We start from the raw sequence: 24639 nt of genomic DNA on the forward strand, positions 1-24639 counted from the left end.
CCTCCATAATGTGGGTTGACCTCATCCAGTTAGTTGAAGGCCTTAATAGAACAAAAACCTGACCTCCCTAAGAAAGAGGGAATTCTGCAGCGGGCCTTCAGACTTGAACTACAACATTGGCTCATCCTGTGTCTCGGCCTGCCAGCCTACCCTGCAGGTTTTGAACTTGAATAGACATACTACCTGTTTATCATTCATTACTTGATGGTTGTTTAAGCTGTTCAAACTTGTTTTCTCAAATTTCTCATGTTATTCCTTTTTTGACCTATTGACTGTTTAGGGATATGTTGGTTAATTTAGACAAACTTGGGGATTTCCAAAATTTTTTTCTAATTCCATTCCTTTGAAATCGAGAAAATAAATATGATTGCAAGCCTTTTAAGTTTATGAAGACTTATTTTGTGGGCTGCATATGGAGAATAATTCATATGCATTTATATGATTTATATTGCCTTTTCAAGGTGCATTTATTTGGTTTATAGAGTTATTCACATGTTCTATTTTGTTGTTGAACAGTTGTTCTATTCTTTATTGATATTGGGGTATTGAAGTCTTTTAACTATTGTTGAATTGTCCAGTTTTCAATTCTGTCAGTTTTTGCTTCACATATTTTGAGTCTCTGTTGTTACATGCATATATATTTACAATCATTATATTTTCTGGATGGATTAACCCTGATATTATTATAAGGTCTTTCATTGTATCTAGTAATGATTTTGTCTTAAATGTCCTAAAGTTCTCTTTTGCATGCTCTTTGCATGGTATATCTTTTTCTATTCTTTATTTGTGTCTCTGAATATAAAATGTGTCTCTTTTAGACAGTACATAGTTGGATAATTTTTAATACATTCTTCCAATCTCTGTCTTTTGATTAGGGTATTTAATCCATTTATAAGTAATATAATTACTTATGAGGTGGGATTCAAGTTTGAAATTTTTTTATCTATATCCTATATCTTCTGTTGTTGTTTCACTCTCGCTTGATTTCTCACTCTCCGTGGTGTTAAACAGGCAGTTCCTAGTGTAGCAGTTTAATTCCTTTGCTATTTCTTTCCTGGACTTTTGTAAGTTATCTTCTTAGTCATTGCCCTGGAGATTGCAAGTATCATTTTGAAGTGCATAAAACTTTGTTCTACTATTTCTTCATTCCCTCCCTCATCCTTGCTATTATTTTCATAAAAATTATATTTTATATGTTTATGTAAGTTTGTATTTATGTATGTTTTGTATGTTTAAATATAAAGTTACATTTTATATGTATAAAATACAGTTTTATAGTCATTTTAATGCAATATTTTAAGATAGACAAAAAAAGATTTATAGACAGAAACATATTTATATTGTCTTTCATATTGCATGGTTGTTTTTACTGCTGCTTTTTGCCTTTGTGTGGATTCTGTCTAGTGTCCTTTCATTTTAGCCTAAGAAAATCTGTTTAGTTTTTTGGGGGGCTTTTTTGGTTTTTTTGAAGGTCTGCTAGCAACTAAATCTCGTTTTTATTTATCTGGAAATGCTTTAATTTCTCTTTCATTCTTGAAGGAGAGTTTAACTAGATAAAGAATTTTTGCTTAATAGGCTTTTTTTTTTTTTTTTCAAAATTTTGAAGATGTCATCCCATTGTTTTCTGACCTCTGGTTTCTGATGAGAAGCCAGCTATTAATATTATTGAGTATTCCTTGTACTTAATAAGCTGCTTCTCTTTTATTGTTTTTAATACTTTGTCTTTGAATTTCCTTAATTTGACTATGATATGTCTATGGTGGATCTTTTGGATTTTGTTCTATTTGGATGTGTAGATTAATAGTTTTTTTTACCAAATTTGAGAAACTTTCAGATATTTTATTAATTTTTTTACTGTCTCTTTCCTTTCTCATCTCTGTCTGGGCCTCCTATTATGCATATGTTGGTACATTTACTGGTGTCCTACAGACCTCTGAGGTTCAATTCATTTTTCTTCATTATTTGTTCTTTCAAGAAACTTCTCAGCCTGGATTATCTTTATTGAACAATCTTTAAGTTTATTGATTCTTTCTTTTCCCAGCTCGAATATGTTCTTGAGTTCCTCTTGTGACTTTTAACTTAAACTCCAAAATTTATATATAAATATATATATGTATAGCTATTGATATAGAATATATATATAGTGAATAGAATAGAATATATATATATAGTGTATATATGTGTGTGTGTATATATATATGTAATTTCTCTGTTTATTGACATTCTGTATTTGGTGAGACATCGTTGTAATACTTTTATTCTTTGTACATGCTTTTAGTTATTTGAACATTTGTGTAATAACTTATTTAAATTCTTTGCATAGTAAATACAAAATCTGTGCCCTCTGGAGGACATTTTCTGTTGCCAACTTTTTTTTTTCTGTGTATGTGGCATATTTTCTTGCTTCTTTGCATATCTCATAATTTTTTTGTTATAAACTGGACCAGTGACTCCTTTTTTTAAAAAGGTTTTCTTTATTTATTCATGAGAGACACAGAGAGAGAAGCAGAGACATAGGCAGAAGAAGAAGCAGGCTCCTTGCAGGAAGCCCAGTGCAGAGATTTCTCAGTCCCAGGACTACGGGATCACAACCTGAGCTGAAAGCAGATGCCAAACCACTGAGCCACCCACGCATCCCAGACTAGTGACTACTTGCCTCAGCCTTTCCTGTACATGTGTTCTGGCTTTTAGATCTCCAGGAATATATCAGAGTTTTTCAAAATTCCCTATGGTAGTCTATTTGCCAGAATTTCTTTTTAAATTCCCAGTCAGGGTCTAGTTTTCCTAGAATGAAATCACAGCCTTAGGTAGCTGAGATCTTGCCAGCAGTTTGGTATTGGTTCAATACTGTATTGGGAGTAGATTTCCTTTTTGTCTTCACAATTTCTCACCCCCAACTGAGCTAAAATGAGCTCTGAGTCAAATCAAATAGCCACCACATTTTTTTTTTTTTTTTTTTTTTGCCACCACATTCTGTAAATAGAAATTTGCCAGGGAGCTAAAAGTTCTGAGAAAATACTGACTGTTTTCTGGCAGACTACTCCTCTCTGCCTCCCTTGAGGACTTTCCCTCCCCTATCCTTCTGCTAGTAGTAAGTGTGCCTTTGGCCCTGTCCTAAACTAACTTTTTATCTCACTGGACCTAGTCTCTCTGAATCCACTCGTCCATTCATGGATCATGTATACTCCAATGACTTTGAAATATAAATTTCTTTCCCAGTACTCTGAGGATTTAAGCTCTCAATTGGAAAGTTTCTCTTAAACATTCCTCTGGGAACAAAAAATATTTTAAGAACTGAACTTACTCTCTTCCAAGCCCTGATTCCTGAAATGGCCCATCTTCCTTTTTCTTATATTCTTTTTCTTATATTAAAGACAGGAATCTTTACAAAGAAGTTGAAGTGAGTCTCCTTGTGCTTTTTCTTCCCACATCTCTGTTACTCCACATCCACATAGTTAAGGTCCAAGCAGTTCTTCCCGTACACTCTGTCACTCTGTCCCAGGTTTCCTTTCCCTACTATCCACACTCTCATTGCCCAGCTTAGGCCACTGGCCTCAATTTTCCAGGGTGGAATAGAGATATCCCTAGCACATACACCTGTGGTGCTCTGTAGTTAATCTATTCAGAGCTCTTACCACTCTGAATTCTAGTTGTCCTTTGCTGATCTACCTTCCACCCCATACCATAATCTTCAGGAAAAGATCGGGTCTCATTTGTCTTCATTCCCTTGACTATGGTGCTTGGTAGACACTCAAAAATATATGTTGAGTAGGTAGCAGTGACTAAAACTAATGACAGTCAGATTGTAAATTTGGGTTATCTGGCAGGGGTCGGGGGAGGGGAGAGTGAGTGACAGTTAATAAAGACAATGAGTGACAATGAAAATGTCTCTGATTCTGATCAGAAATGTAATCTGATCTGATTAATTAGATGTGCATTCCTGAGGTGTTTTACTAAACATTTATGAAAGACAGGGCTATGAAAACACCATGAAAAACTTGGCAATCATTCTCCACTCTGCAGCGTAACTTTGTGGTTCAGATATAATTTAAAGAAAGATATGACTAGACAGCTCAGGATCACCATCTTTTTGGATTCCTAATTCTTGTTCCTTGGCTAGAAAACCCACAGAGATTTTTTCAGTTTTCTTGAGAGTAGAAATGTGTTTCTTCCAGTTAATGGCAGGTCAAAGTATTTCTTTTTGAGATTTGAGAAAACTCTGTCTTAAAAGTACCCAGAAAAACAGATAACCTTGACCACTGGGAACTTTAAATTTGAATTTGAAATGAAGTCATTGGAAAATAAAACATTCAAAATGCAAGCACCTTTAAAAGGCATCTATCTGCACAATCTGCAATTTGCAGACAGACTCTCCCACAGCTTGCATCCAAATCTTGGTTTCCAGGGAGGCCTGAGAGTAATGTATTTATTTATCCTGACCATACTGAGTCAGATAGTGTCCTAAAATTCACATTGAGCTTAATAAATAGAATATCACCCTTACTTTTGAAGATCCCAAGTGTCCCTCCTCTACAACCAGAAAAACAATTTTAAAGGAAGAAATCTCTGCAGAAATTCTAGCTATGAGCAAGGTCTCTCCTCCCTGCCACTCCTTAAGGCATCCAAAAACCAGCTATTCCTACATTCTATCACTTAGAGTTAAAGTAGATGGCCTGGATTTGGCTAACCTGTTACTTTCATTTCATACACTGAATCTTGAGAGAGTGACACAAACACTCAGGGACACTTGAGAAAATATTCAGGATAGCCAAAGGCCCAGGGGTGTCATCTGAAAAAGGGCTTTCATGGCTGATATATTTCCTGTTATTTAGCTTCCCTTGGTTCCAGTCAGTTCTCCAAATCTGCTCACCAGCTTTCCATGAATTCTGGGAGTGTCTCTATATATATCCAACAAATTCTTCTGTTGCTTATGCTACTCAGAATCAGTATTTGTTACTTGTAACTAAACCTCTGCTCCTGTGCTCTCTCATAGTGGAAAATCCATTGCAACATGGCAGCTCCTGTCTGACATATCTCTGAGTTCCAGCACCTAGCCTAGCCCTGAACCAACCCCAGAGTCAGCACCAGGAAATAGCTGTTGGCCAAATGATGCCTTAGCATTAAAAGAAAAAAATCTTGGGACGTAGACTGAAGGAATTTGTAGAAAACTTCCCAGCTCCAGGAACTCTGCCTGTCATGAGACGCCATTATGTCTATTGACTTGGATTCTCTGGCTTGGGACGAGGAACACACGTCACTTGTCTTTCTCCCTAGTAATACCAAACAGCTGCTCTGAAGTGAACACCATATGAAGTGCTTATAACCCCATTCTCTACATAAATGGAATAAAGATGACTTTCCCTTTCATAAAACATGGTTAGGAAAAGAGCCAAAAGATCATTGTCTTCTCTCTGCTCTAGCAAGTCTCTGGGATCCTACACAGTAAAGCAAGGGCACATATTCCCTGGGTAGCACCAGCCCCATTCCAGGCAGCTGCCATTTCTCTACCTCTAGAGCTGCAAGGTCAGGTGCCATCAGGTTTGAAGCCCTCTGCCCCTCTGCAGAGGTAGGCCAGTCCCATCCTGCCAATTAATCTTTCCAAGAAGTGTTTACTGAGGGCTGAGGTCGAGCTGGGGATCTGTAGTCTAATGAGTGCAACAGACATAAGAACACATTTGCCCAACAGATGGACAAGGCTTTTGTTTGATGTTTGCTTACACTAAGTGAATAAAGAGGAGTACAACGGAGGTGCTAGAAGGAGTCATAGAAGATCCACTGCAGAGGTGTTCCTGAAACTAGGTCTTGAGGTCAGATTAGGACCAATGGGCAATGCAGGATGGATGTTTCAGATTGAAATACAACTTGAGCAAAGACACAATGGCCTGAAGGTACAAACAGGAGTCAGGATGGGAGGACAGAATTGCAAGTTGTCTGCAATTACAGCAAGGCTTCTCTGCGTGGGCCAGGAGTGGGGCCTCCTTTATGGGAGACCTGGGGGACCTAGGCTGAGTCACTCTCCATTTGGAAACACTGGAGTAGAAGGACCTCTTGCCCTGGAGAGTATCTTCAACATGAGGGCCGTGACTCTAGCTGGTCCTTGAGGATTTCCCACAAGCTTGGATACAGGCCCTTTCTTCCTTTACAGGGCAGGGGCTGGGACAAGTGAAATGCCCAATGAAGAATCATCAGGCACTGTGGCCCTCAGCCTGGCCACAGAGCTCCATCAATTTATTCAACCAACATTTATTGGTTATCTATGGTATACTGTGCCAAGGGTAGGTGGTCTAAAAGTAACAGATACACCTTGTTTACAGCAATGTCACTAAACACATGCAACCTCTAGAAATGATACAGAAAGAGTATTTAATGATTTAGAGAAGGAATATATTCTATAGGAAAAGGAAAGTTACAAATATGTTATTCACAGAATAATGGTATTTTCTTTTTTTAAGATTTTATTTATTTATTTGAGAGAGAGAGTTGTGGGTGCACACATGTGAGTGGGAGGGGGACAGAGGGAGAGAGAGAGAGAGAGAGAGAATCTCAAGCAGATTCTGCACTGAGTGCAGATTCGGCACAGAGCCCAACATGAAGCTCGATCTCAAAACCCTGAGATCATGACTTTAGCCAAAATCAAGAGTCAGGCACTTAAGGGACTAAGGTACCCAGGCACCTTGAATAATGGTATATTCTATAAGAGAAAAACTTCCTTTCAGCAGAGAGATTGGAAGGATGTGTTCATAATATCAATACAAACAATTGAATATCAATTCAAAATACAATACATGCATTTTCTCTGAGTGGTAGGATTACAGTTAATTTATAATTTCTTCATTATTACTATTTTCCAGATTCTCTATAATGCACATGTATAATTTTGAATCTGGGAAAAAAGGAAAGAAAAATTTTATGTACAATGAAAAGCACAGCTCTTGTGTTCCCAGAGATGCTCACAGGCAGCACAAGACTCAATCATGCCCACATAGAAGTGGGTTGATGGTGGATGTTAGGAGACTCTGGGTCCTATTTCAACTTATTATTTTAGCAGGCAGTTATCTTGTTTAGCTTTAGCACGCAGCTACTGGCCTATTTTGTGGGCTGTGATTCCGGTGACAGTTTAATTGTGAGGGCTCTTGCTGTTTCATTATGGTCTGCTTATTTATCTGGTGCTTCTGGGGTTCCCCTGAGCCCTGCTGGTGCCACCTGAGGAGATAGGTGTGGTTCCAGATGGGGCACCAGTGTGGCAGGTAGGGGGATTCATGTCAAAGGGGACAAGAGTTTTCTCTGGTTGGGTGTTTATTGTGACAAGATTCCCTTATTGTGATGGTGATGGTGACCCACCCCCCAACCCTAGGGTCTCTAGTGGGAGAATAGGATCTCAGCCCTGTGGGGACAAAGAAGCTGACTATGGGGTGGGGAGGGAGTCCCTCTTGCCTGAGCCACCAGGTCCAGGAAGCCTCTCAGTGGAGGAACTACATCTCAAGCCTGGGTACAGAGCTTTGCCCTTGGCTCTTTATGGGGAATGGGGTTCTCCAATTGATCCCCCTAGCATGTAGTGTTCTAGGAACTCTCATCCATACAGGGAGGGAAGAGCCTACAAGTGTCTCCTACGGTAGGTGGGCATGGGAAACACGGGTTCTGGGTCTCCTTCTTCTCCTGGCAGGGGTGGGGAGCAAAGAGATGGCGTCACTGTGTCCTTCCTGCATCTGGGGCCAGATGCAGGAGACCAGTTCTCCTTCCTACCACCTGTCAGAGTTCTGGGTGACTGCCTGCCCCGTGGGTTCTGGCCGGAAGCCAGCTGGAGCAGACAGGAGCAGGGAGAGCGGGACCTTTGTCATCTCTGCAACACAAGGCCCTTGTCGGTCTCCTTCACTTCCTCTCTCTCCTCCATCCTTTACACTCTCTGTTGAGGTATAATTCACGTACTCTAGAAGTCACCATCTCACGTGTCCAGTTTGGTGATCTTAGCACAGGCACCAGCTATGCAGCCAGCATGACTAGGAGCTCCAGGCACCGGGATGGCCCAGAAGGAACTCCACCCTCCCCTGCCCCTCCTGCCAGCCCCTGACAACCGCTCATCTACCTTCTGTCTACAGGAATTTGTCTTTGCTGGACACTTCACAGAAATGGAATCGTACAGTAAATGGTGCTTTATGACCGGCTTCTTTTGCTTTGCGAGTCATCAAGATTCACCCATGTCGTATGTAGTATTTTATTCTTTTTATTTGCAAATAAGATTCCATTAAATAGATTCTGTTTAGTGTACCCTTTAAACACTTGAATACAGACGTTGTTTCCACTTTGGGCTCTGATGAATAATGCTGCCATGGACATTCACGCACAAGTTTTTGTGTGAACGTGTATTTTTATTGTTCTTGGCTTTGTGCCTAGGTGTGGAGTTTTTGGCACATATGGATGCGGTTCTGACATATGCTACAACAGGGGTCAACCTCGGAAGCATGATACTAATTGCAAGAAGCCAGCCACAAAGGACCACATGTTGCATGATTCCATCTAAATGAATGTCCACAACAGGAAAATCCATTGGAGCCCGAATGCTAGATTCGTGGATGCCTAACGATGGTGTCTTGGCTGGGGAAGAGGGGTGACGTCTAATGTGTTTCAGGTTTGAGAGGACATGAGGAAAACATTCTAAAGTTGACTGTAAGAATGGTCGCACATTTCTGAGAATACACTAAAAACCCTTGACTTGTACACTTTAGATAGGTGACTTGTATGGAATGTGAATTATTATCACAGTTAAGGCTGTTCTTTAAAAACAGAGAGGGAAGGAAGGAGGAAGAGAGTAGGGGGATAGGGCTGGGGCCCCTACCTCTGTTTCCCCCAGGGCGAGAGGTCAGTGTTTCCGGGAGCCACAAAGCTCCAGCCCTAATGTGTCATCTGAAGCAAGGGCCGCTGTAAATCACCGGCCCACTGAGGAATGGCTCTGTAAACATGCGCCAGCAGCCTGGCTACATAGTGATTACCTCTTTATTGACCTTCGGATACCTTCTGGGGATTGAGTTGCTTAGAACTTCTATGTGCCTTCTGAGTCCCCCTGTGCAAGTCGGAGCCCCTGTTTCCCAGCCAGGGAATCCCAGCGACCCCAACCTCTGTGCTGTAAGTGTCAGAGATGATAAAGAGGGGCCAGATCGCATAGGAAATGGTGGGAACCTTACCTCCAAAACGGAGGCAACAGGACTGGGCAGTGTTCTGGGGAATTCCTCAGAGCTGCTCTCCCGCAAGTACCCATGGGTTGGGTAACAGAAGAGGGGGCAACCAGAGATTAGACTGGGGAGCTCTGGCTTTTCCAAAACCCTTCTGTCCTGGTGGCTTGCACCAGGTTTGATCAGTTTTATTAGATTGAAGTTTCAAGATACATACAAAGTAAGGAAGGGACGTGCACTTCTTTATAGAGGGAATGTTGGTGGCATTGAGCTAATGCAGTAGCTTACACCAGGTGAAGGCCAGAGCGGGCCTCAGGGCCCCCCAAGAGCAGCAGAAAGTCACACAGCCTGTGGGTTTGGGAGCCTGCCCTGGCCACAGTAACCTCTTCAGGTACAGTATACCAGCCACGCACTCTGCATTCATTAGCTTAAACAAAGCAATTACAAATAGACATATATAGTGATGGTTCTCAGTTCAAAGAGAAATGATTTAGAACCACCTGGTCCTTTGAATTCAGGAGATTGCTCCTGCTTGTCAATTTTAGAAGGGCGGGAAGAGACAAAAAGGAGAGAATATCCTGGGAAATATTTTGGAAACTGCAAAGCACTAGGCAAACACCATCTTACCTTTATGCTCAGGTTTCTTACTCAGGGACCCATCTGAGGACATAGCAGGAGAGGCCCAAGAGCCCTTGCTGTGCCTGTCCTCCAGAGAGCAGCAGAGCAACCATACCAGCTCCCCACTCTTACAGCCCTGACTTCACACAGGCCCCATGTTCACACCCCGCTGTGCCAGGAATTGCCCTTGTTAGGGAGAATTTAGCAGTTTTCAGAATCCCGTGTGCCTACTCTTTCCTCTGGTGGGACAACAGATTGGTGGGGCTGGAAGGGCAGGGATAAGCATCTCCAGGTACAAAGGGAAGAAACGAGGGCTCAGAGGGATCAGGATTCTAAATGTTTCATCCTCACAATCTGGTGTCATGGGGAGGGTCAAAGGTGGTAGCTTGTCAGAGAGGCCCAGCTTCCCTCAAATGCTGATGTCATTACCCAAACCCCCCTGTGGTTCTTAGCCTCTTAGCTCTCATAACTGTGCAAATCTGACTATAGTGGAACCAGGCCTACGGGGATCCAGAAGCTCCCCATGCCCAGATCCTAACTGCCCCCCTGAGGGAGCCTTGGCATCCCATCACACAGGAACCGGAGTGCACACAAGCAGTGCTGCAGGGGCCCTCAGTGTCCTGAAGCTTTTGGCCAAAACATCCATTAAGACATGTAGAGGTACTTCTTTCCACAAAGAGGAGACCCAAATATTTTTTCTAAGCTTGTGCCTCAGCTTCCCTGGTGGTCTAGTGGTTAGGATTCGGCGCTCTCGAAGCTTGTGCCTCTTTCAATTTCCCACTTTTGAAAGAAACATGGATCCAGAGAAATACTCCTCTATTATAAGGGAAAAAAGAGATAATGCAAGTATAATGATAGGCAAGCAGTGACCCTCTGCTCCTCACCTGTGGATGTGAAGGGGAACCATGGGGCAAATAGGATTGAAGTGGGGGCTGCTTCTCACCTCCATGCCATTGTCCCCAGTGGAAAGTGTGTCTGGTTTCACAAGATGTTCTGAGTTCCCAGGAAACGTGGAAATGTGCGCTTTTATATGCCACCTCCCCTTTCTCATATGGAATACAAATCTCGTCTTCCTCTAAAGCTCCATGACGACGAGCTATGCAAAATGCAATGGGGGCCTTTTTTTTTTTTTTTAAATATGGAACACTTGATGAACTTGCATGCCATCCTTAGGTGGGGGCTGTGCTAACCTTCTCTGTGTTGTTTCAATTTTAGTATATGTGCTACTGAAACAAGCACCTTGGTATCCAAATCTGACCTCCAAGTTTGGACGTCTTGCTCACATTTTATACAGGAAGTTGACTCACCCTCTGCATATGTGCCCGCAAAGACCTGAGAGGGAGCACAAAGAGGTTCCCAAGTGCTGTCCTACCTGAGAGCAGTCAGGGGACACCCCACTCTCTCCAACTCTGAGGATCAACCACACAAGCATATACTGAGCCTGATTGGTTTTATTCTTAGGAAATAAAGGTGGATTAATTGACCACATGGTTCTACATTTTTGGTTTTATGATAAGGTGGAAAATCAGCTCCTCATTCCAAAAGAGTAGAGAATGATTTAGTGAATTTTGTTCAAAAGCCTTGCCCTATTAAGTTGAGGATATGGCTTCAACCATCAATATTGGTTAGCAAAAGTGTAGATGTGGCCCCTGAGAATCCCAAGTTCAAGGGCTTATAGCTTAATATAAACAGGCTGTGAACTTTTGACTAAAACAGGTAAAATAATGACAAACAAACCATGATGAAATGAAAACTAATCAGAGGAGAATAATTGTCTCAATTTTTTCGAGAAGCCCCACTAATCCTAAAGGATATGATCTCAACTTCTAGCCACGCAGCTGCCGTCCTCACAGGGCAGCTGTGGACAGGCTGACATCCTGGGCTGTGTGTGCACCTTTGCTCCCTGCCCCAGCCACCTGCGGGGAAAGCTTGGCCAGTGTCTTCCTCCCTCACAGCCTCTCTCACGGTCCTCTCCTTTTCTCTCCTGACCAACGAGCCCCATGCTTCAAGCTCTCTTTGGTATGCTCATGCACACCTGTATTTTTCCTCCTTGTTCACACCATCACAGAATTTAAAAGAAAGCATTTGAGGAAATTACAACAACTGACAAAAATGAAGTTGAACAAATTCACTGCCACCTTCCTTCAGTATATTCCCCACACAGCAGCCAGTGATCCATTAAAATTCAAAGATTCTACCAAACCTTTGCTCCAGGCCTGCAGTGGCTCTCTATTTCTCCAGTGAATGCCATGGTCCTTCAAATGACTTCCAAGTGTTGCTATGATTTGCTCCCTACCTTCCCTCAACTCACATCTATGGTCTCCCTTCCTCCTGCTCTCTCCCTCCGCCAGTCATTCAGTCAGCCACACTGACTCCTCAAGCACACCAGGTCCATCCCCTACCCCAGGGAATTTTGCACTTGCTGCTCCTTCTGCCTGGAATCACTTCCCCTGATAGCCACATCCCTAAGCTACATGACTTACTCCCTCACTTCCTTCAGATCTTTATTCAAACGACATCTCATTGTGGTTCTGATTTGCATTTGTCTGATGATTATTGATGCTGAGCACCTTATTAGATACTTCTGGGACATTTGTATGTCTTCTTCAGAAAAAAATGTCCATTCAGGTCCTTTGCCCACTTTTAATAATATTATTTGTTTTTTTTGCTATTGAGTTTTCATAGAAACAGAGAAGAGAGTGGTGGTTGCCAGGGGCAGAGGGTAGGGGAAATAGAGAGAGGCAGATCAAAGAATAGAAATTTCTAGGAAGACGAAGAAGAAGAAGGAGAAGAAGAAGAAGAAGAAGAAGAAGAAGAAGAAGAAGAAGAAGAAGAAGAAGAAGAAGAAGAAGAAGAAGAAAAGAAACTTCTAGTTACAAAAGAAATAAATTCTGAAGATCTAATGTACAACATGGTGACTATAGCTTATAATGTGGATTGTACACTTTAAAGTTGCTGAAAGTAGACCTTAAGAGTTCTCACCAGAAAAAGAAAAAGAAAGAAAGAAAGAAAGAAAGAAAGAAAGAAAGAAAGAAAGAAAGAAAGAAAGAAAGAAGAAAGAAGGAGAAAGAAAAAAGGAGTTAGCGATGTAAGATGATGGGTATGCCAATTATGTGGATCTCTGTAATCACTCCACAATGTATATGTATATCATACCATCACATCATACACTTTAAATATATGCAAGTATATCTGTCAATTATTCCTCAAAAGTTGAGGGAAAAATGTCACCTCCCTGAGACCGTCCCTGGCCGCAGTATCTAGCACTTGGAGTTACCGTCCCCAGCTCCACCACCCCTCCCTGGGCTCCCTCTGGCTCTGCTAGCCCTCAGGCATCACTCCTTTTCTGAGGTGCAGTCTGTTTTACATATTACCTTGCCTGTTAACCACTTCCCTCCCAGACTATAACTTCCCTGACAGCAAGGATTTTGTTCTCTTTACTTGACCCATGCTTGACTCCCAATAAATGTTGAAAACCTTATTCCTTTAAGAAAAAATCACAGAATAAAAATAATATCTACTCCCTGGAAGAGGACACAGAGAAAGCTCTGCTCCCATACTCTGTGCTGTGTGGGGACCTGGGCAGGTCCTTTGTCGCTGAGTCTTGGTCCCCTCTATAAAATGGGCACAATTATACCTGCCTGTCTTAACTCACAGGACGTTTGTGAGATACCCAGGAAAGAACAGTGCCAAAAGTCCTCCAAACACTGCCCAGTGTCCCTGGGGCACGGGCAAAGTTGCCCCATTGAGAACCGCTGCTCTATATGGATCTGTTAGTTGTTGTAAAAACAATAATATCCACTCCTTAAATTCTTTAACTGGGGTGCTTCCTGACAAAATTAAAAACTTGCTTTCCTCTCTGGTCGATTAAATTGTGTTCTTGTGAGAATGCACTAGAAACTTGCCATGCCCCAGGCAGCCCTTAGACTACTCCAGCCTTGCCTGTCTCTAGGATGCTCTTTCCTCCAGCTGGAGGGCAGTAAAATGTTTTCAGAGTTTATGTCTCAATGCAGAGCCTGAATGAGATCCCCAAAGTACTGGGGAGTCCATGCAATGTTTCAAAGAAGGATCTGGTAGTAAGTCTTTGGGCGGGAAGCACTTCCCTTCTGCATCAGCGACCATAACCATGCCCTTTGGGAAAAGCTCCAGGTGTGGGGAGGATGCAGTTATGAACAGGCTGACAGCTGCTCGAATGTATCTAATGCAGTCCAAGTGGCCCCTTTGGGAGGCCTGGCTTTGAGGGGTACCTCTCAGAGGGAAAGGAAGTCCTCTCAAGGATAACAACCACCCCAAATTTAACACAATGCACTCCAATGTGCAAAGAAAATGTTGCTTTTTTGTTTAAATTATCCTATACCTGTTTTTATCTTCTACCTGGATCCCCGCCCACAGTGAGTGGAGCAAAGACACCTTTCCAGGAAACAGCATCTCGATGCATTTCTGATTTAAACAGTCTCTTTCTAATAGTTCCAAGAGCAGCTGTCCACTTGGGTAGTCACTCACTCACTCTTTCTCCAAATGGTGATCCGAGTGTGAGCGAAAGGCCTGGGATGAGGGAAGCAGCAGCCCATGGAGGGCCAAGGAGCTGCTGGCTCTGCTGGTCACCACCACGGGATTCCACTCTGTGAGGTCTGCCTTGGTCTGTGGCAAGTGTGCTGAGGCCCATGGCTGCTCCCACAGCAGAGAAGGCACCATCTGCTGCTGCTGCCACTGGCCCAGCCTAGGCCTCTGGCCTGTGTCATCCTCAGTGCCTCTCTCCTCCCAATACTAGATTGTTGTTAGTCCACACTGAACTTCACATGCTTTTATGGGGCAAGCGGGAACTCCTGGACCCCATGCATGCCTGGCCTAGTTTGCAGGGAGTCAGGAAGAAAGCTCAGGCCCAACCTTCTAGATAGCGGCCACTCTTCCCCAGCCTGAATTGTATCTGCTATCAAGCCAAGGTGGGGCTTCTCTCAAGAGCCTAGAATCTCATTCATTCATTTATTCATTCAACAAGTATCTATCCACTGATCACTTCTAGGCCAGGCACTGTTGTGGGTGTGGAGATGGAGCAGCAAACAAAACAAAGTCTCCAGTCCAGAGGGGAAAAAAGACAGCGAGCAATCAAATGAAATACACAGTGCTCCAGAGGGTGCTACACGCTGTTGAGAGATGTAGATCCAGAAAGGTTGACAAAGGACCACTGGGAGAAGAGGGAGCTATCTTAAATGCCGTGAGAAGCCTTCTCTGATAAGGTGCTATGTGGAAAGATTTGAATGGAGACCTAGAATCAGAAAGGGGTGAGTCAGGAGACTATTTGCTGTTGGAATCTTTCAGGCAAAGAGAATAGCAAGTACAAAAGTCCTGAAGCAAGAGTGTGCTTGGTGGATTCGCAAAACAACATGAAGTCTGGTGTGACCAGTCAGAAAAGGCTTTAGAAACACCCAGGTAGGGGCACCTGGGTGGCTCAGTGGTTGAGCATCTGCTTTCCACTCAGGGTGTGATCCCGGGGTCCTGGAATCGAGTCCCCCATATTGGGATTCCCCCACGGAGCCTGCTTCTCCCTCTGCCTATGTCTCTGCCTCTGTGTGTCTCTCATGAATAAATAAATAAAACCTCAAAAAAAGAGAAACACCTAGGTAGATGTGGGAGTGCCTCAAAACATTAAACAGCTCACTCCCTATTGTAATAGGCTCTAATTGGTCTCTTTGTCCTGACTCTTCTCTGACTCAAGAGCCATCCTTGCTGTGATGATGGGCGGAGGAGCATCAGGCATCAGGTCTGGTTTCCTGGTTCTCCCTCTGTCTTGTTCCTTCCTACCAACAACCTCTGGCCCAGAAGCCTGGGGGGAGGGGGAGAGGAAGGGGGTTCTTTCAGTCATGTTGGAGAACTCCCCCACTGGATATCTTGAGTTTTCTCTTTTCAGTATGACTTACAATAAAATTCTATGATCAGAGTCATGGCAAGTCTAACTCCTTATGTCTAAAATGAGAAGCTTGGGACTTTTGAAATCCCTACTTCCTTTTCCCAAAAAACCTGGCTTTGTCTCTGTGGGTCCACAGGGTCCCTGTGTGAGAATTCGAAAATGTAGCCAGCCCTCAGAGGATGCAGCCAGGCACCACTGTGTGCAGCTTGCCAAGCCAAGCCCAGGCTGCATTCTTGCCCCTTCCTCATAGCCCTCAGTTAGCAATCTTCTAGTCGACACCTGGTGTCAAGCCTGTTAACCCCTGAAGATTTGACAAAGTCATCTTTGAGACTCAACATTGATCAATGACTTAGATACCCTAGAAATATCAATTCTGAATTCCCCTGGGAGGGGCACCTGGGTGGCTCAGTCTGTGGAGCATCTGACTCTTGGTTTTTCGGCTGGGGTCATGATCTCAGGGTCATGAGATAGAGCCCTGAGTGGGGCTCCATGCTCAGCAGGGAGTCTGCTTAAGACCCTCTTCCTCTGCACTTCCTCTCATGCTCATACACTCTCTCTCTCAAAATAAATAAAACCTTTAAAAAAATAAATTTCTTTTGGGTAACATGCATCACGGTGCAGCCTTGGAGGTAGAAGATGGCCAAAGAATGAGATTTATGGGGGGGAGGGGGGGAAGAAAACATTATTCCTATGACCAACATTTCCAAAAGAGCTTGCAGGATCCATTTGTGATCCTGAGAATAACTTTCCCTTTCCTTCTCTCTCCTTTCATGACCAAGCCTAATGTGTACATTTGTAGGCTGGTTCCGGAAGTTAGCATTCAATGGAATAATGGATGTGGATGGGGAACAAGGTGTGTGGGTGGACCAAGTGAAGCCAGGCTTGGGCAGAGAGGGGGAGACTGAGGAGAGGAACAAGACTTAACGGGTTGCTATTCAATGAAGGCATTGGGCATCAAGAACTCAGGGGTTGAGATTCTCCTCTGCTTACAAAATAACATGTTAGCCTGCCAGTTTCAAGGATGATGGCAAAAGACATGACATTCCTGAGTCAGAGACAGAGAACCTTATCACTCACAACACAGCACATCAGCTTAGCTACATCAGGTCCCCTGGCGCCCAAATCCCGTAACAATGATGCAGAAGCATCCACATGGATATTGCACATACAGTGAGTTTGCTTTACAGCTGAGAAATCATGCGCTCAAGGGATCTGAATCTTTTATAAGGTGCAGTTAGCCCCTCTGTCTGAACTCTGCCCCAGAAGGAGTCATTATCTTTGCTACACCAGACAATTAAGCAAGCCTGCCCTTTGATTTGGCGGAGATGCTACCTCTGTCTTTCCAGACTGTTCTCTACATAATCACTCTTGAAGAGATTCTAGGACAAAGGCAGCCAGTGTGTCTGCTCACAAAAAAATGGGAAAGACACTTGGACAGTTGTCTCCCAGCATGGCAGGCCAGAGCTCAGTCTGTAGTGTTGAGGGAGGATCAAGAATTGGCTACTGTCACCCCAGAGCTTCTGCTTTTGGTGAGAAAGGATGAAAAATATAAAGCTGAAGACCGTACTCATGTCACTCAAAGATAAGCTTGGCCTTTTTGTCTCTGGTACTGTGTCAAAAGTAAACACAAATGGGCTCACACACAAAACATAGGCCAGGCTGAAGAGTTTGGCAACTTGAACATTCCTTCCCACCAGACCCATCCCCTGTCGGAAGCATTGGCCCCTGGCTGGCTGGGCCAACAAATACCTCAATCCATCACTGACAGGCAGCTCTGGCTGCAGCCAGCTCGTCCAGTCACTGGAGCCATGTCTCCAGTCAGAGACCAACAATTAAGTGTTTAGATCAAATCAACATGTCTAAAGGCCTTGAGGATATTTTCAGTATTCCAGAGACCAAGTAAGCTGCTATCAGTACCATCATGAGAAGTAAAATTGCACAGAAGAAAGTTTTATAAACTCTTCCCCATATGGAATTATTTTGACAAGAAATTTAGTTTGCTTTTCTTAGGGCTTCTCTCCTTGTATAAGAGTATTAATCATTCAATAATCCACTTAATTTGATTAAATGTCTTAAATTTTTCAAAGAAAATCGTTGAACATTTACTATGAGTTGGTCTTGACTGCGAGATACACAGAAAATCAGGTAAGTGGCTATCTCCTCCAGAAGCTCACAGTCCTCTCAGCGGATGTGCATGGTCCTCTGAGAGGCAGAAGGTGCCAGAGGTACAGGCAAAGCCAGTGTCTGACTCATAGATACAGAGCTCTGACCTCTCTTCATCCTATCAGATCAGCATGGGAACAATCCCCTTCATCTCTGCTCCTCATCCCTTACCATCTCCTCCTTCTCAGTTCCTTACCTGCTGCGTCCTGCAAATGCCTCTTGGGTTGCAGAAAACTTGTAGGGTTAACTGGCCAAAAAGTAAAAATCCAGGATTACTTGGCTTACTCAGAGGACTCAGCAGAGGTTGGGCAACTTTATGACAGGTAAAGGAATTGAGAGAATGAATGAATGATGTAAAAGCATGAATTCTCGTAAAAAGTAAAAAATAGAATTTACACCCATAAAGATGGCTGTAATTTAAAAAAAGAAAAAGAAAAAAATGAAGGAAAGTAGTGTTAGTGAGGGTGTGGAAAAATTGGAGCATCGTAGTAGAAATGTAAAATGGCACAACTGCTGTTGCAGACAGTTCCTCAAAAAAATAAATGTAATTTTTGTGAATCAAAAATTCCACTTCTTTTGGGTATACTACCCAAAAGAAGTGAAAGCAAAGACTTAAACAGACACTTGTGCACCAATGTTCAAAGCAACACTGTTCACAATAGCCGAAACATGGCCAAACGACGATATATATATTTATGTATATATGTACATATATGAACATATACAGACTATGGAATATTATTCAGCCTCCAAAAGAAAGGAACTTGTGATATAGGCTATGACATGGATGAATCTTCAGGACATTACACTAAGTGAAATAAGCCAGACACAAAAAGGCAAATATTGTATGATTGCACTTGCATGAAGTAACTGAAGCAGTGAAATCAACAGAGACAGAAAGTAAGAAGGAAGGGGCACCTGGATGGCTCCGAGGTTGAGCATCTGCCTTCAGCTCAGGTGGTCCTGGGATCGAGTCCCGCATAGGACTCCCCGGGGGAAAGCCCGCTTCTCCCTCTGCCTGTGTCTCTGCCTCTCTCTATGTGTGTCTCTCATGAATAAATAAATAAAATCAAGAAAGAAAGAGAGAGAGAGAGAGAGAGAGAAAGAAGTGGTCAGGAGCTTAAAGAGAGGGAGGAATGGGGAGTTATTGTGTAATGGATACCAAGTTTCAGTTTGAAAAAGTCCTGGAGCAGGATAGTGGTTGAGGGTTGCACAACAATGAGAATGTACTCCCTGCCACTGAAATATACACTTAAACATGGTTAAATGGTAAATTGCATGTTACACATATTTTACCACAGTAAAAAAAAAGGGGGGAGGTAGACTATTCAGTGAGTTATCAGTTGAGAAATTGATGGAAGTTTTCACTTTTAAGCCAGATGTTTTGGCGTCACATAGACACAGCCAAAATGAAATGATGAAGGATTTGGGAATTGAAGCCAGGATTCTGGAGTCTCAAGTGACTGTGATAATTACTGCATTTCATTTCCTGTATATAAGGTGGATTGAGTTCAAGACCAAAAGCAATATTCCAATGGGCTGTGATTAATTGCCCCTCCTGTGTTTAAATGGACCTCTTCATGGCTTTTGCCATTGTTCTGCACAAATAATGAGGGCAGTTTCCACTGCCGAGTTCATGATTGTGCATGTCCTCATAGAAAACAATAACAAAAAAGAGGCAATTTCTGTTCAGTGTTTAATGAGATTTCAGACTTGGAATATGTTAATCCATAGTTAGGTCGTGGACACTGAGGTCTGGCGGGGAAAGGAACACAGTAGCCTGTGGGTTCATTTACACCATCTTGCTTAATTTTTTTAGGATGCTATGATGTATAGATTATCTCTTCTTTATTTATAAATGAATTTCAAGGAGGTTAAATAACATTCCCAGAGCCATATAGATAGTAAATGGAAGAGTAGAAAGTTGTATTTTGCTCTGATACCAATCCTTTCATGCTCTTCTGAACTCTGCATATTGCCAGGCAATAGAAAGCCTGACTTTCCCTAGATAATTATTATGTTATTCATTTGGTTATTTATTCACTCAGCCAACAAATAATCATTCTTCACGTCCTATATTCCAGTGGTAGGCTGTGAGGATAGAGACAAGATACTCTGTTTCTATTTCCAGGAAACGTGAATGCTAGTGACAGGGAGACTCAGGTGCTATTGCAGAGGTATGCACAGGTAGGACACAGCACAGAGAAAGTAGCATAGCTCAGGCCAGTTTGCAGCTGAGCTAAGGATGAGGAGTCAACAGACAGAAAAATGAGAAGTAGGCATTTCAATCACAGAGGAAGAGCACCAAATGCAATGCCCTGTAGTACACTTGGAGCATATATTAGAAATGAGAATGAGAGGTAAGGAGTTTGGATTTTATACTGAGGTGAACAATGAATCAAGAGCCACTAACATTTTTAAATGAGAAAATGACAATAGCAACAAATCCACAATTTAGAAAGATCACTCTGATATCTACATGGAAGATGGGGAGAGATTGTGGCAGGCCAACACAGAGGCAAGACAATACTAATTTCCTAAGCCTGTCGTAACTCATTACTACAAACAGAGGGTGCTTCAAACAATAAAAATTTATTATCTCAAAGCGATGGAGGCTAGAAGTCCAACATCTAGGTGCTGGTAGGGCCTAACTCCCTGCGATGGCTCTAGGGAAACATCCTTGCCCTGCCTTTTCCCCAGCTTCTGGTGTTGCAGCAGTGGCAATGGGCAGTGTCCCCTGGCTCACAGGCACATCACCCGTCACACCCTCCCACACTCTGAGTGTTCTCTTCCTGCAAGGACACTGGTCATCTTGCTTAAGGGTCCGTCTGGTTCCCACATGACTGCATCTTAACTGATTATATCTGCAAAGAATATTTCCAAATGAGTTCAACTTTGCAGGTATCAGGGGTTAGGACTTGAATAGATAGACAATATAGACATAGACATAGACATAGAGACTTATGTGTATGCTTTTTTAAAAGAAGGCACAATACAACTGACACCAAAGACCAGTTAGAGGACACTTGTAATCGTTCAGTTGAGAAATGATGAGGTACTGAGCAGCAACAGAGACCCAGAGGAAAGATGTTTATCAAGAAGGAGAGCTAAATGGATAAAGAAGATGTGGTCTATATATACAACGGAATATTACTCAGCCATTAGAAACGACGAATACCCACCACTTGCTTCGATGTGGATGGAACTGGAGGGTATTATGCTGAGTGAAGTAAGTCAATCGGAGAAGGACAAACATTATATGGTTTCACTCATACAGGGAATATAAAAAATAGTGAAAGGGAATAAAGGGGAAAGGAGAGAAAATGAGTGAGAAAAATCAGAGAGGGTGACAAAGCATGAGAGACTCCTAACTCTGGGAAATGAACAAGGGGTAGTGGAAGAGGAGGTGGGGGGGGGGGGATGAGGTGACTGGATGACAGGCAGTGAGGGGGGCACTTGACGGGATGAGCACTGGGCGTTATACTATATTTTGGCAAACAGAACTCCAATAAAAAAATAAATATACAAAAGAAGAAGAAGAAGGAGAAGGAGAAGGAGAAGGAGAAGGAGAAGGAGAAGGAGAAGGAGAAGGAGACCTGGTCAAGCCTTAGCGCAGTGCCATCTTAGGGCCACTGGGAGGCAAAGGAAGAGGACTCCTGGGAAGATGATAAGGGGAGGGGTGGTGGACACAATGACTTTAAGGGTCAGGCAGACTTGAGCCTCTGCCTTCGGCCCAAGGCGAGATCCTAGGGTCCTGTGATCGAGTCCCACATCAGGCTGCCTGCTGGGAGCCGCTTCTCCCTCTGCCTGTGTCTCTGTCTCTCTGTTTGTGTCTCTCATGAATAAATAATTAAAATCTTCAAAAAAAATAAAAGATAATTGGCAGTGATGCTGTTGGTTTTCCACTTTTTTGTTTTGTTTTGTTTTCCACTTTTTAAAACAACAGAACTCTCCATTGTCTATGAGATAAAATGCCAGCATTTGATTTGGGCAACATCTGAACAGCCCAAGTCTGGCTCACACCTCTCTCCATCACTCCTTTCCCCCAATATACATATATATATATGCACACGTAGACACATTCACACACACAGACACCAAATGATCACCCTCTCCCTTTGTTCACCTTGCTTCTAAAACGTAGGGCCAGGGCCTGTGCTCCTTGATGGTAGACAGTGTCTTGTGCCTGGATCTGCCCGCCTGGTGTGCAGTGAGGGAAAGCATGGTGTCACCTTTGCCCAGGGTACCCCACTACCTGTGGAACTCCCATCCTCTGCCCATCTATCAACCTTGGGGAAAGAATTAACCCTGCCTGTTCCTCACCTTCTGAGGTATGTTGAATCTAATCTATACCAAGTATGTTGAATGTTACGCTTATTCATGGTCACTGTGTGTGTGTGTCTGATCCACCCCCCAGAGTAACCCCAGATGACAAGGTCAATGTTTTACTCCTCTTTGTATCTCCAAGGCCCCACAGGACCCATCCAGAGTAGGAGCTCAAGAAATATCTCCAGGAAAGAGCAAACTGCACTGGCTCTTCAAAGAAAGTTGCCAGAGTCTACTAAAGAGATAGAGGCGTGGGCTTTGACGTCAGACAGACCTGCCTTCGAATCCTGGCTCTGATACTCAGCAGCTCTGTTGACTTAAGGGCATTTTTAAGACTTCCTAAGCTTCATTTCCTGGCTTGAGAATGGGGATCCTGACAGTGAGGCTGCTATGAAAAGTCAGATCACATGTGTAAACCATCTAGAACACTACCTGACACCCGGACTCAAACAAGGCTGGTCCTCATGGTTAGTGTTCTGAAGCCATCTGGCCCTTCCAATATCTGGCCCCACCAAATAGACTTGGTGGGATCTGTGCATCTGTGCAGCTCTATCCACCTACCACTATTCTCTTGTTCCAAGCTACCCATAAAATTATGATGTAATTGAGAGCTATAAGCATGTTCTTCCTCAGTCCTTATGGTTTGGGTATTGAGCAATCACAAGACATTGGAAGGTCATCAAGAACAGCCATTTGAGGGGAAGTTCCAGGAAGAGCACAGAACCAGAAATGTGCCAAGAGAGCATGTGTGGGGAAGTTGAGCGATGTTCCTTACAATTTACAGATAAGATGGGAGCTTGAAGCAACGGAAGAGCCTGAGCTGGCTTCTCCCTATCCAGTCCTGGCTACAACTCTTATAAGCTCTCCTACTTACATTGTCTCAGTCTTTTCATGGGGCTACTGTGAGAACTGGAAATAATGTGTACAAACTGACCAATCCAGTGAACAACTGTAACTATTCAATAAAAGGTGCTTCCCTTTTCTGTCATTACTTGATGGTGGGGGTGGAGAAAGGAATCAGCGGCTCACAGTAGGGAGTACTCATGGTACATCAACTCCGGGGGAACCTCAGCAACCCTCTCCCTGATGCCAGGAGTTGGACCCTACAGTCCAAGGGAACATGTGTGGACTGTCTGGAAAGCAGGGTACCCTGAGAGATCACAGGTGACTGTCCAGGACTACAACAGAACCCCACTCCTTTTTCCTGACTGATTTGTCAGGCAGGTGTCCAGGCTCCCTCTAGGACAGGACAAGCTCCACAGGGGCAGTCATCCTGGAAGAAGTGAAGGAGAGGGAGGGCAGCTGGAACTGAGCTCACAAAGGACCCAGGAAGCCACGCCATGGACGAGATGGGGGAGCCTGAGTGTTTGAAGCAAAGTAGGGCTTGAAAAAGGAAGAGAGAGCAAGTCACCCCAAGCAACTACATGCTGACTCTGAAGCTCTTATTTGGGCATCTTTGGAAATGTCCACAGGAGGCTGACAAAGCACAAGAAACTATCCAGTATCTTCGAGAATTAAAAGGTCCTTATTTTAATTTCAATAGGAAATTGGAATTAAACTGTGGGCCTAGGGAGGTCTTTAAGCATCAGTGTCAACCAGAGGCCGGGAACTTGCCTCCAGTCCTCGTCCTGGCACTCTGTATTTGAGTGACCTGAGTCAGACCCTCCACCTTGGTGAGCCCAGTTCCCTTGCCTAAGAAGGTTGGAAAATTTGATCTCTCAACTTCCTTGTGATATTTTGTAACATTCAGTTTCAGATTCCCAGCATTCAGTTTCTAATTGTTTTCAGTTGGAAACTATAACTTAGAAAAGAACATTTTTGGGCTCACTCTCTGTATCATTTCTTAGACACCATGATCCTCATCACAAAATGGCCCAAAAAGCCTATTTAAAATCTCCTCTTGGAGGGGACGAGGGAACATCTGTCAATTTAACAAGCTCTGTAGGTGATTTTTTATGATCACACTACATTAGCCTACAATGTCTGAAAATACAACCTCATAAAGCAGCTGCTGAAAATTAAACATGATTCAGTCCTTAAAAGGCACATCATTAAGCTGTAATAAACACCAAGGTCTGGCAAAATGAAGTCAAAACTTGCGAGAAGTATGATGACAAATACCAGCCTTAGCAGTGGGAGCTGAGGATGCCTGTGATCCACCAAGGCGGTGCAGTGTGTCTGGGCCACAAGGTTCCACGTGGATGCAATTTGTCAAAATGGCCTCAGGACTTGGACAAATTCCCCTCTCATTGTGTTCCTGATGTGCTCATTCATGCTATAGGCCACATGGCCTTTGGTTTAGGCTCAACACACAAGGCATGTATGTTGAGTTGCTTTAGAAGAGCAGGAAAGAATTTGTGCAGCCCCCTGCATCTCATAGCCCTCGTGGGAAGGCAGATGGTGGTGGGAGCTGGGTGCCCTCTGTGGCCATGTGCAGCCAGAGGCTCCCCATAGATC

General features: G+C 43.4%; 1 long non-coding RNA gene and 1 other non-coding gene across 2 annotated transcripts; one reads left to right on the plus strand and one right to left on the minus strand.

Annotated features, from left to right (window-relative positions):
• The first annotated feature begins 7376 nt into the window (after positions 1 to 7376).
• On the plus strand, positions 7377 to 11268 carry LOC102155226. Its single transcript, XR_005380251.1, has 3 exons — positions 7377 to 7612; positions 8097 to 8200; positions 11001 to 11268. It is a non-coding gene; the product is annotated as an uncharacterized LOC102155226 (long non-coding RNA).
• Positions 10918 to 11024, minus strand: LOC119866641. Its single transcript, XR_005380816.1, has one exon. It is a non-coding gene; the product is annotated as a U6 spliceosomal RNA (small nuclear RNA).
• Positions 11269 to 24639: the final 13371 nt, after the last annotated feature.

This window comes from Canis lupus, chromosome 28, assembly GCF_011100685.1.
Source record: "Canis lupus familiaris isolate Mischka breed German Shepherd chromosome 28, alternate assembly UU_Cfam_GSD_1.0, whole genome shotgun sequence".
NCBI lineage: Eukaryota > Metazoa > Chordata > Mammalia > Carnivora > Canidae > Canis > Canis lupus.